We start from the raw sequence: 12,374 nt of genomic DNA on the forward strand, positions 1-12,374 counted from the left end.
TTAATCATATAATAATTAATATATAAAAATATATTTAAATGTAGAACATATTTTATTTCTATGTATTTAATAAGTTGACTTGGAATTAGCATGAAATATTATTCGCAATAGAGAGGTGGTTTCATTGTCTTATTTAGTGTGGTCCATGAAAGTTATTCTTAGACACCAATTCATTTGTGGTTGGCGTTTCATGAAAGACTTAACACGCGCGATCGAAATAAGAAGTAGATGAATATCCTAAATCCAAACTGTCATTTTTGTATGAGAAATGAGGAGATCATTGATCATCTCTTTGGAACTGCCTATTTACTTCTTTACTTTGGAGTAAGTTCTCTACATCAATGAGTCTCTTTAGGCTCTCAAAAGTATGGACTGATATTATCAAGATAAAAGTAATGACTTTAGTTCAAATGTCTTCAAGTGTTTCTTTGTAAACATTGTTTATCATATTTGGATGGAAATGGACGTATGAGCATTTTCAAGGGTTTGAAATGATGTGGAGTTTGTTTGGAATGAAATTGTTTTTGATGGAAACTCACGCGCACATTCAAACGTGGAGGCGAATTCTCACTTGTGAAAAAAATTGGTTGATTTGTCAAAGATTGAGAATTGCATATGAGAAAGTCAATAGAGCTATACTTCAGATGAAAATACCTCATTTTAGTCGATACCTTCCCTCTGAGTATAGCCCTTTGAAACCAAGCGTGTCTTGAATGACGTAGCCTCCACCCCGTTCGAAATGAACTTTATTAGTCTTCTCGTTCTGAACACTTCGTTCGAGCGTCTTGAATAACTGAACCTTTTATAGTCGAGCTTCCTCTCCCTGTGGTCAAGCGTCTTGGAGATCTGAACCCTCTGGTCGACTCAATTACATCGATCTTTACCCTCTGGTCGAGCTTCTTTCCGATCCTCTCACTTCGTTCGAGCGACTCCATTCCTCTTCTCTTCGAGCCAAGCTTCAAGGTTCAAGGGTTCTGAGTCAAACAAACAAACTGATAAAACATGTGAATGAAGATAGATTGACCTCCCTCTTCTGACTCGGCCTCCTCTTTCTCCCAAATAAGTGCTTTTCCTTTGTCTTTTTACGAGGTTGAGGAGGGCTCCCCGAGTGTAACCACTGGTTGAGTGAGAAGAACACAATCATTCAAACAAAAAGATAGAATTGACTCTGATCTGCTTACCTTTAGAGTAACAAAAGAAAGAGTTTCCCTATAAACCGCCCGACGAACTGCTATGACTCTGAGTAACTTCTGATTTCAAAGGCTTTAAGTTTCGTTGTTTTTGTCATTCAATTTTATTCTTATTCTGGTTGTTTTTTCTATTTTTATTTTATTGGTTAATTATTTATTTTTTTTTGTAAAAGTTTGTTATGTTTAAATCCCGAACTTTGGTAATAATTTACTTTTTTTTTTCGGGTTATTCTATTTAATGACATTATGTCATTTTATAATAAAATAAAATATAGGAATATTTATATGTGAATTCCAGAATTTGGAGAGATGTGAATTCATTGGTACAAATTTTAATTAGAGCTAATAGGGTTTGATTTTATTTTTAAAAAAAAATTGACACGGTGATTTTGATTTTTTTATTATATATTTTAAATGATATTAATAAATAATGATCAATTTATTTATTTAATTTTAAATATATATTTTTTTATATTTTGCTTAAATGGATTGAGTTTTGCTTGACGAAAAATAAAATAAAATAAAAATATTTAATTTATAATTGATTACAGAAATAAAAAAATATATTATAAAATATTAAAAGGGTAAAAAATAGGTTGAGATAGGTATAATTTAATTAATTAGTAAGATATTTCAAGTAATAGAGTAATTTTTAAGAGATTTAAGGTTATGGTTCAATTCTTATTTAAAATATTTTAGACAAAAATAAAAATAGTAGTGATACTTTATTTATATTCAATACTTTATAATTAAACACTTTTTGAGATTTGTTCAAAAAAACAGTAAAGTTTGTCGGTGGGTTAATCGTTCTTCTCGAAAATTTACTATCTCGATAACTTATTTAATAGCGTTTTTTTTTTCATGTCATGTTTTGTCATTATAATTAAATAATATTTTATTTTTAATATACATGAATATTTAAAAAGTATATATTTTATAATAAACACAAACGTCATTGACAATGTATTACAGTAAAATAGTTTTAACTATTTATATTATGTTAAAATATATAATAGTTGTTATATAAATAAAAATATTAATAAAATAAAATAATGTAATTAGTTGAATGAAATTCAACACATTAATTAAGCGCGTCTTTCGACTCGTTATTATAAAAGGATTGATATTTGACTAATTTAAAGAACTTTTGTCCTACACAATTGTCTTATCTTTAAAAAAAAATAGTAAATAATTACCATTATTTTTAATGATCTAAATAATAACTTTACCTAACCGTGAAGTGTCCTTTTATGAAAGAGCAATCTCACCTCCCTGGGTCCCATACATTCCCTTGAGTCTGAATCAGGAAAAGTAAAAGTAAAGCTTACACCCATTCTTTTTTTTTTACTAATTACTAAAATAATTAATATGTATCATCTAATTTTCATTACAAACAATTTTCCTTAATTAAAATGATTAATGGTATTGTATGTAATTAAAGTATGGTCTCATAATTAATCGTATTCATAGTGTTGTATACCTAGCTAGGACAATAGATGACTTTAAGATAAAAACTTATAACCATCATATAACATCATATGTGTTTAACCTTTTGTTTATATTTAAAAAAATAATAATAGTACATCACCTTATAATTTAATATATAAAAATTGAAAAATATAAAAACTAAAAAAGCATAATACTTAAGTTTCATTACAATTATTTGAGGTGATTACAAAATTATTAAATTCGTTTTTAAGTTTCGTAACAATAATACATGAATAAGAGTAAGTCGGAAAAATGAACAAAATCAATTAAAGATTTTGACAATAAGATTATAAAGAAATTTATTAAGAAGGTAACTAAGGTTAAACAAGTTTTGCTTAAAGATCAAAAGTGTCAGTTTTTAATTGTGTCGTGTTAACTTTTTAAAATGTATATTTTTAAAAGAATAACATTGTAGCGGTTTAATTTGTTTAACTTTAAGTTTGGAATATCACTGATGTCTTATAACTGTGATTATATATGCTAGCCAAATGCCAACATGAAAGTTAGAAATATATTATTATTATTTAGACTAATGTCTAAACAAATATTTATGGAGCTCGGTTGACATATCTACTCTGTTTGACTAGTTATATAATTAGTTCCATACTTCCATGTGATTATTAGTTTTTATTTTTTTTATCTTTTCTGTTCTAATGTCTATTCTTGGAGATATTTTGACTAATAAATAACTTCAGATCTTTATATTTCATTTTCTCGCAACAATATATATTTCTACTTTTTGGACATAAGAAGTTGCTCTTTAATAAGTCAAGTTTTGTGAGAAGTTTTCCTTTCAAGTATATAAGAATGCCTATTCAAGTTATAATTTAAGTTGTGTCATGGTGTCTATTTTCTTGAAATATGCATAGGGATAGATCTATTTAGGTCTTGTACTAGACTTTAACTTAATTTCTAAAAAGAAATCATTACCTACTAGAACTTTATAATGTATACATTTTAAAAAAAAAATTTATAATAGACTAAGTAGTTTAATGGTTTTATATTATTGTTTATATTTTGTTCTAAGTTCGATTTTGCCTTAGTTTATTTTTTTATATTAAGTTTAAACACCCTTAAATAACCGAATCAACTAACTATACTCCATTATATTTGTTAAATATAATATAAATTAATATATGTTTTTAAAATAACATAAAATATTGTTAGATAAGAACAATTTTTTTTCGTGTTTAACTAGGGTACTTCAAACTTCGAAGCAGGTAATGCTACTTGTGGAAATGGTTCTCTTCTCTAGTAATTTTCCCTTGTTGTATAGATTGGGAGCAATTCTAGGATATTTGATTACGTTTTGTGGTGATCTTAGTTTTTTTTACTGCAGAAAATGTGGACCTCCTTAATTATATATTTTGGTTGTTGATTTTGTATTTGATTGTTGCTTCTTCATTGTGTCTTGTTTTTTCATTTATTTGACCCGTCGTTTATTTTAATTGCGATCATTTTTGTAATAAATCGAATCTTTGTTCAAAAGAAGAGTTATAACCTAAAAAAAATAGTAATCACATTTTTTTATTCTTTTTAAACAACAAGAGTTATTGTATAAAAAAATTTGTTTGAAGTTTGAACGCAATAATAGATAAAGTCAACAATATAAATTAAACTATATATTAACTAACTAAGTTAAATAATATAGACAATTGAAAATGAATGAATGAATGAAAACAACCTTTCGGTCTTCCCTAAAATATATAGAAATACTTTTGTAATGTTATGAAAATTAGACTGTTATATTAGTATATATATTAGTATTACCCATCATATAATTCGCTAAAAACAATAGAAATGTAGATCAATTTTTGTTGTTTTATTAATGTAGATAATGTGGTTTATTTATGTGCATTAATTTGATTGACTTATAATTACTAGCTAGTTTTATAGCTTATACGAGACAACCCGTTTGATTTAATTATTAAATCTAAGAAAAATAAAACTTTAAACAAATAAGTTAAAGACGAATTAACCTGTAAAGAAGATAAAAATAAGTATGATGGAAATGTTCCAACAAGAGCTTAGCTAGGTTTCATCTTATCCTTATAATAATAAGACATTAAAGATACTAATATATTTCCTAAGTTGACTTGATTAATTGACTAATTTGAAGGTGTCACTGCTTAGCGTTGTTTGTATAATTGTGATATTATTTTAATTTTAGAGAAGGAAATATTGACCCATCCACTCCACTGAATACTCCATTTATTTATTTAATTTTTGTAATTTTTGTAGAGATCCATTTATATTATATTTTCTAGTACTATTTACTTTAAACTAAAAATAACTAGATACAAAATTAAGTATTAGAGTGACGTAGTGGTAATAGACCAAAATATCACGAGTTTAATTATCACTCAAAATGTTTTGAATAGAAACGAGAAGTCATAGTTGTAACCTTGTAGGTATATATCATATTAGTTATTCTTATTTAAAAAAAAATACACAAATTAAGTACTCTATATTAATTGCATGCATGGGTGATATTTATTTAATTAAGTTGTATGACATGACATTTGAAAATAGTAATATAAAATATTATTCATGGTAAAAATGTTAAAGATCTATTATACATTATAATCATACCTAACAACTTTTAGTTAAAATAAAAATGGGACAACAGAACCTATTTAACTAGGCGCAGAACTTGCCGCTTAATGGGCTCGAACTCAGGAATTTAGGGTTAGTATTGTTAGGATCGGGGACGCCCTTGGAGGACCGGGGTGTTCCGGTTTCTGAAAGGGTGGCCGCTTACAACAACACAACACACTATTTGGTAATAGTCCGGTTAAAGACTAAAACCGTTCTTAACACTGCGCAAACTGTCACAGACTCTTGAACCGGGTTCAAGGGCGGAAATGTCTGTTTCAGTCTCAAGCAACACACACGACTTGGATGAGATTTATGAGGGATCGGTTTAAAGAGTATGTATAGACCGGTTTTGATTATAGGAGTAGGATTATATTTCGGTTTTAGAGTAAATAAGCAGGAAATAAGTAAAAGGCACGAGACAAGATTTTTTATGGATGTTCGAAACAAACCCTCCTACATCACCCCTTCTTCTCAGATTATGAGAAAGATCTCCACTCACTATGATGTAATACAATAACTCAATATAACAACAATGTTTTCAATAAATGAAACAACTATTTAGATTTCTTTCTCTCTCTTGCTTGTTTCAGAACTGTTGAATGTCAATTTGATGTTTGGCAAAATCTCTTCATTGACTTCTATTTATATGAAAAATATGACAACCGTCATATTTTCTCTCTCTAGGAGATTGGCCGTTGGAAACCGGTAATAATCAAGAGGCTTGCACGCCTTCCTTCTTGGACAGATTAATTTGGACACATGGCAGACATACACTTAACCGGTTTGCATTTTGAACATATGGCAGACATGCACTTAGCCGGTTTGCATTTTGGACACATGAAAGGCATGCACTAAGCCGGTTTGGATTTTGGACACATGGCAGACATGCACTAAGCCGGTTTGGACACATGGCAGACATGCATAAGTCGGTTTTTCTCTCTTACATATTCCCAAGGAGATTTGATCCCTGGACACTAGTGTGACAAACAAAGGTGTTTACCACTACGCTACAAAAGCTTCTTGTTATATTTAAACCAATTAATATACTTGATATAACTTAGCGGTTTAACATATATATTTGAACTTAGTTTTATCTATTCATTAAACTTTTCATAAGTTATAACAATTATTTTCTAACAATTTCTCCCTTTTTGATTATTTAGAATAAATATTCAAAAATCGTAATGTGTGGCCGGTTTGAAATTAATCTACTTAATTTTTCTATCAATTTCTCCCTTTTTGATTATTTAGAATAAATATTCAAAACTTGTAATGTGTGGCCGGTTTAAAATTAACTTACTAAAATTTTCTAACAATTTCTCCCTTTTTGATTATTTAGAATAAATATTCAAAACTTGTAATGTGTGGCCGGTTTTTAAAAAACTTATATTTGTTTGGCCGGTTTTTTTTTTTTTTTTTTAAAAAACTTATATTTGTTTGGCCGGTTTTTTAAAAAACTTATATTTGTTTGCCCAGTTTTTTTTTTTTTTTGGAAAAACGGTTTGGTTTAAGGAGAACTTTATTTTTCTAACATTTTTTCTTCAAATTTTGTAATCTAACAATCCTAAAATATTTCTAAAGGAAGAAAACTTAGACTCGAGAAGTGGCTTTGTGAGGATGTTAGCCACTTCATTCTTGTTCCCTTCATATGATGTGTTCGTCAGCAGTCGGCTGTCTGGATGCAATGCTGTCTCTTCCAAGCTTCTGTCTTGATTTACCTGCATTCATAGACAATAGAAAATCTGGTCCCCCTTTTTCTTTTGGTCTGTGGCTTATTAGTCCCTTAGGAATCCAGACTTTAATCAGTCGGATAACTTTCCCGGTTATGGTTCTAATTACTTTTCCGGTGCTTGGCTTGACATCTTTCTGTTGTCCTAAAAGTGCCTTATTTTGTGGTGACTTTTGATTAATTATATGTGGTCGTTGATCGGTTTGTTTACCTATTGGCCGGTTGGCTTTCCTTCTCTTAGGATAAAGCCATTTTTCCGAGTCAGTTGGACTTACATATTTTATTTCTTTTTCCGGTTTTAGACCACGTTCTTCCTCATTTTCGGTTGATGAACTCTTGACAAATCTTATGAAAGGAAGATTGTCTTTTGTGAGTTTCATCCCGTTGGAATGCTTGTGAGTGGCGGATTTGTTATAACCAATACCAAATTTACATTTGGGATGTCTTTGGTAATTAGACATCTGGCTTACCGCTTCACTAGATCTCTTCCAAGAAGCCGTGACATATTTGATTCTCTCATTTTCTTCGGTTAACGATTGGACTGTCTCTTTGAGCTTCTCATTCTCTAAGGACAGTCCAATCGGTTCGTAAGTCTCGGTTCCGCTTGGCTCACCAGCGGTACCACTTGACTCTCCGGTTTCATATTTTGTCCGGGTCGGTATTACAACAGACAATTATTTGAACTCATCGACCATGTCGTTGAGTGCAATAACTAAGTCTTCTTTAGTAAATTCTTCAGAATTGAAATCAAATACCTCAGATTCTTTCTCAGCCATGAAGCATGCATCAACTTTATCATCGCTGTCGCTGGATGATGAGTCGTCCGAATCGCTATCGTCCCATGTTCTCTTTCTTTCAGTAGCTATCAGAGCCTTCTGCTCTTTTCGGTTCTCCTTTATTTGGTCGCTGCCCTCACATAGTTGGATCAACTTCTCCCAAATTTCTTTAGCAGAAGAGCACAACTTGATCTTACTAAACATGTTTCTGTCCAACGACTTGAACAAAATGTTTTTAGCAACATTATCCAGGTTATTCATCTTCTTATCTTCCGTCGTCCATTTGTATCTTGGCTTATCAATCTTTATCGGACCATCGATAATAACATACCACATGTCGTCGTCTTGTGAGGCCAAATGCACTTCCATCCGTATCTTCCAATCAACATATTCTTCGATGCAGAACATGGGGGGCTCGTTGATGAAAGACATGATGGTATTCGATTGCTTGAGTGTTAAGAACCTCGCTCTGATACCACTTATTAGGATCGGGGACGCCCTTGGAGGACCGGGGTGTTTCGGTTTCTGAAAGGGTGGCCGCTTACAACAACACAACACACTATTTGGTAATAGTCCGGTTAAAGACTAAAACCGTTCTTAACACTACGCAAACTGTCAGACTCTTGAACCGGGTTCAAGGGCGGAAATGTCTGTTTCAGTCTGAAGCAACACACACGACTTGGATGAGATTTATGAGGGATCGGTTTAAGGAGTACATATAGACCGGTTTTGATTATAGGAGTAGGATTATATTTCGGTTTTAGAGTAAATAAGTAGGAAATAAGTAAAAGGCACGAGACAAGATTTTTTATGGATGTTCGGAGCAAACCCTCCTACGTCACCCCTTCTTCTCAGATTATGAGAAGGATCTCCACTAACTTGAATGTTACAACACTCACACAATGCCGAACGAGCCTTAATCGCTACTCGTCGGTTACACCACTCACTATGATGTAATACAATAACTCAATATAACAACAATGCTTTCAATAAATGAAACAACTATTTAGATTTCTTTCTCTCTCTTGCTTGTTTCAGAACTGTTGAATGTCAATTTGATGTTTGGCAAAATTTCTTCCTTGGCTTCTATTTATATGAAAAATATGACAACGGTCATATTTTCTCTCTCCAGGAGATTGGCCGTTGGAAACCGGTAATGATCAAGAGGCTTGCACGCCTTCCTTCTTGGACAGATCAATTTGGACACATGACAGACATACACTTAGCCGGTTTGCATTTTGGACACATGGCAGGCATGCACTTAGCCGGTTTGTATTTTGGACACATGATAGACATGCACTAAGCCGGTTTGGATTTTGGACACATGGCAGACATGCACTAAGCCGGTTTGGAATTTAGATTTCTTTCTCTCTCTTGCTTGTTTCAGAACTGTTGAATGTCAATTTGATGTTTGGCAAAATTTCTTCCTTGGCTTCTATTTATATGAAAAATATGACAACGGTCATATTTTCTCTCTCCAGAAGATTGGCCGTTGGAAACCGGTAATGATCAAGAGGCTTGCACGCCTTCCTTCTTGGACAGATCAATTTGGACACACGGCAGACATACACTTAGCCGGTTTGCATTTTGGACACATGGCAGAAATGCACTTAGCCGGTTTGCATTTTGGACACATGATAGACATGCACTAAGCCGGTTTGGATTTTGGACACATGACAGACATGCACTAAGCCGGTTTGGAATTTAGATTTCTTTCTCTCTCTTGCTTGTTTCAGAACTGTTGAATGTCAATTTGATGTTTGGCAAAATTTCTTCCTTGGCTTCTATTTATATGAAAAATATGACAACAGTCATATTCTCTCTCCAGGAGAGCCTCCCTGGACACCTGTGTGACAAACAGAGGTGTTTACCACTACGCTACAACAGCTTCTTATTATATTTAAACCAATTAATATACTTGATATAACTTAGCGGTTTAACATATATATTTGAACTTAGTTTTATCTATTCATTAAATTTTTCATAAGTTATAACAATTATTTTCTAACAATTTCTCCCTTTTTGATTATTTAGAATAAATATTCAAAAATCGTAATGTGTGGCCGGTTTGAAATTAATCTACTTAATTTTTCTATTAAGTATCCACCTCTTTGCCGGTAGGCTAAAAAATGGATCTTTTAGTTAAAATAGTAATACAGATATTTTGTGATTTCCACCTACACATGAAAAAACTGATATTCCTTCACATCAGAACCTTCTATAGGAAACGATGAATTATTTGATTGATCCACATTTTTACAAAGACTTGACATTTTATTTTTCTACTACATTTGATCTTATGTTTTGTGTTGGGTTTGTGATGAAATTGATAGTTTTGTTAGTTAATAATATTATGATTTATGATTTTCTCTTACATATTAAACATAACCCAGTTCAGGCCCAACCACTACAGCCACAATGCCTCATGAGGCCCATCATTCTCTTCAAATCTAAAATCTAAAATCTAAACTATGGAGTATCATGAATGGACCATTATATACATGTAAAAAATAGAGTTTAATCGGTGTAAAATTGTAAAATTTAGAATTTGAGAAATCGTAAGATTTTAAATATTATTATTATTTATACGTATAATTAATTATTTTATACTTAATTAAATTTAAAATTTTATATATTTAAATATAAAATTAAATAAAAAAATAAAATAAATAAATAACACTATAACAAAAATATTTATAAAATTAATTGCATTAATTTATTTATTTGAATAAATAATAAAAAAAATTAATAAATATAAATTATTTTTTTTAATATAAAATAATATAAAATCAAAATTATTTATAAACAAGTAAAATTTTATAATCATTCATAATTTAAAATCGTAATTAGACTTTTCAAATCGTAATATTTAAAAATCAATTCAAGATTTTAAGAGTTTTGAGTAAAATCAATCTAATTTGATACAAAATATAACTTAGTTTAAGAAACAACCTCATCCAATCATATTATTATTTATTATTATTTTTAATTACTTTTATTTTGATTTGAAATGTTATAATTGAAAATTCAATATGAGTTGGGCTTAATACACTTTAATGTGTCGTCTCTTAAAAACACCACAGATGAGTTTTTTTTAAGTTAGTGGGTAGTTATTATGTCCGGTCATTATAGCTTTTTTTTTTATGTATGATAATGCTTTGTTATCCATTTGTGTACAATATTAGGAATTCTTTAGGTTCATAAAGAGTTATGTAATAGCATTATTTCTTAAGCTTTTCAAATTACATCATTTAAATTCTAAACATACAATAATTCAACTTCTAACCATAAATAAAATATAGAGGAAATCTAACTAAAAGATATGTGATCATAGATAGATAGATAAAAAAAGAGTGGCGTGTCAACATGGCTTGCACCTCATATATGATACCTACCAAAAACATAGTAATTGAACTTTCAATCCTTATGGGGACCATTCAGCATTAAATAAGGACAAACTTCATATGTCTCTCTTTCTCCATTATTAGAACGCAACCCTCGAGTCTCTCGCCCGCCCTCCCGCCCGCCCGCCCGCTGATTTACCACAAACAACAATCAATCTCTTCAAATTCCTTGTTAACGCCGCGATACCCACAGACTGAAATCACCAAAAGGTCGAATCTTTTCATGGAGAAAATAAACACGACGCCGTCAGCCGCGGTGAAGGCAGCAGCATGGGCCTGGTACCAACATGGGTCCGGCGGCAAATCCCCAACCGAGTCCGAATTTGAAGCAACCAGAACTTTCCGCACTCATGGTCCGTCCCGATTTAAGCGCCAATTAGTTATCAGTGTACCCTTTGAATTAGACAAGAAGAAGAAGAAGATTGTAACTGATCAATCAATATTACCGCCGTCAAATCCCAGCAATGTCGTCGTCGGACAGTCCTCCTCGGATCTTTTTGATGCTTACGAGATTAAGACAATATCAAATCAGCTTGATTTCCTCATGCGATCAAGTACAAGTATTATGGGTTCCCGGAGGGTTGTATCGACGCCGGAGAGTGGGGTGCAGAGAAAGAAGACGTATGAGACGAAGTTCTTGGGGATAAAAATACGGCACGGCGTAATTTGTGGTGGGTCAAGGGATGATGTGGTGGAGCCTAAGGCATTCAACCGTGGAAGGTCGCTGTCGGAGAAACATGAAGCCTTTGTCAGTCGCCGGCAACAATAAAGAAGGTGTGGTTGGATTATTCAATATTCCTTAGAAGAAGGGTTTTTCTTTCTTTTTTTAAAGATTTTACCACTTACATCGGTTTTAGTTTTTAAGGGAATTCCTATGAACATAAAGAACTCAATAAATGGTTTTGATAAGAATACTAAACACCTTCCTTGTATAATGAAATATACAAGTCTTTGGATTTTTTTATTTATTTAATATACATTGGAGCTCCTACATGATTGTGTTATGACTTAATTTGTAACTTAGCGTCTTGAGTTTTTAATTTCAAGAATCGAGTTCTTGATCGCTGGGAATGAGTTCTTGATCGCTGGGGCCGAGTGGAGAATCTATAATCAAAGTGCAGCGGAAGTATTATGAGAGTAGTATTCAAGGTTAAAGTAAAAAAAAAAAAGATGAGCAAGAATACAGCTA

The sequence above is a fragment of the Impatiens glandulifera genome, chromosome 2 (assembly GCF_907164915.1).
Source record: "Impatiens glandulifera chromosome 2, dImpGla2.1, whole genome shotgun sequence".
In the NCBI taxonomy this organism is placed as follows: domain Eukaryota; kingdom Viridiplantae; phylum Streptophyta; class Magnoliopsida; order Ericales; family Balsaminaceae; genus Impatiens; species Impatiens glandulifera.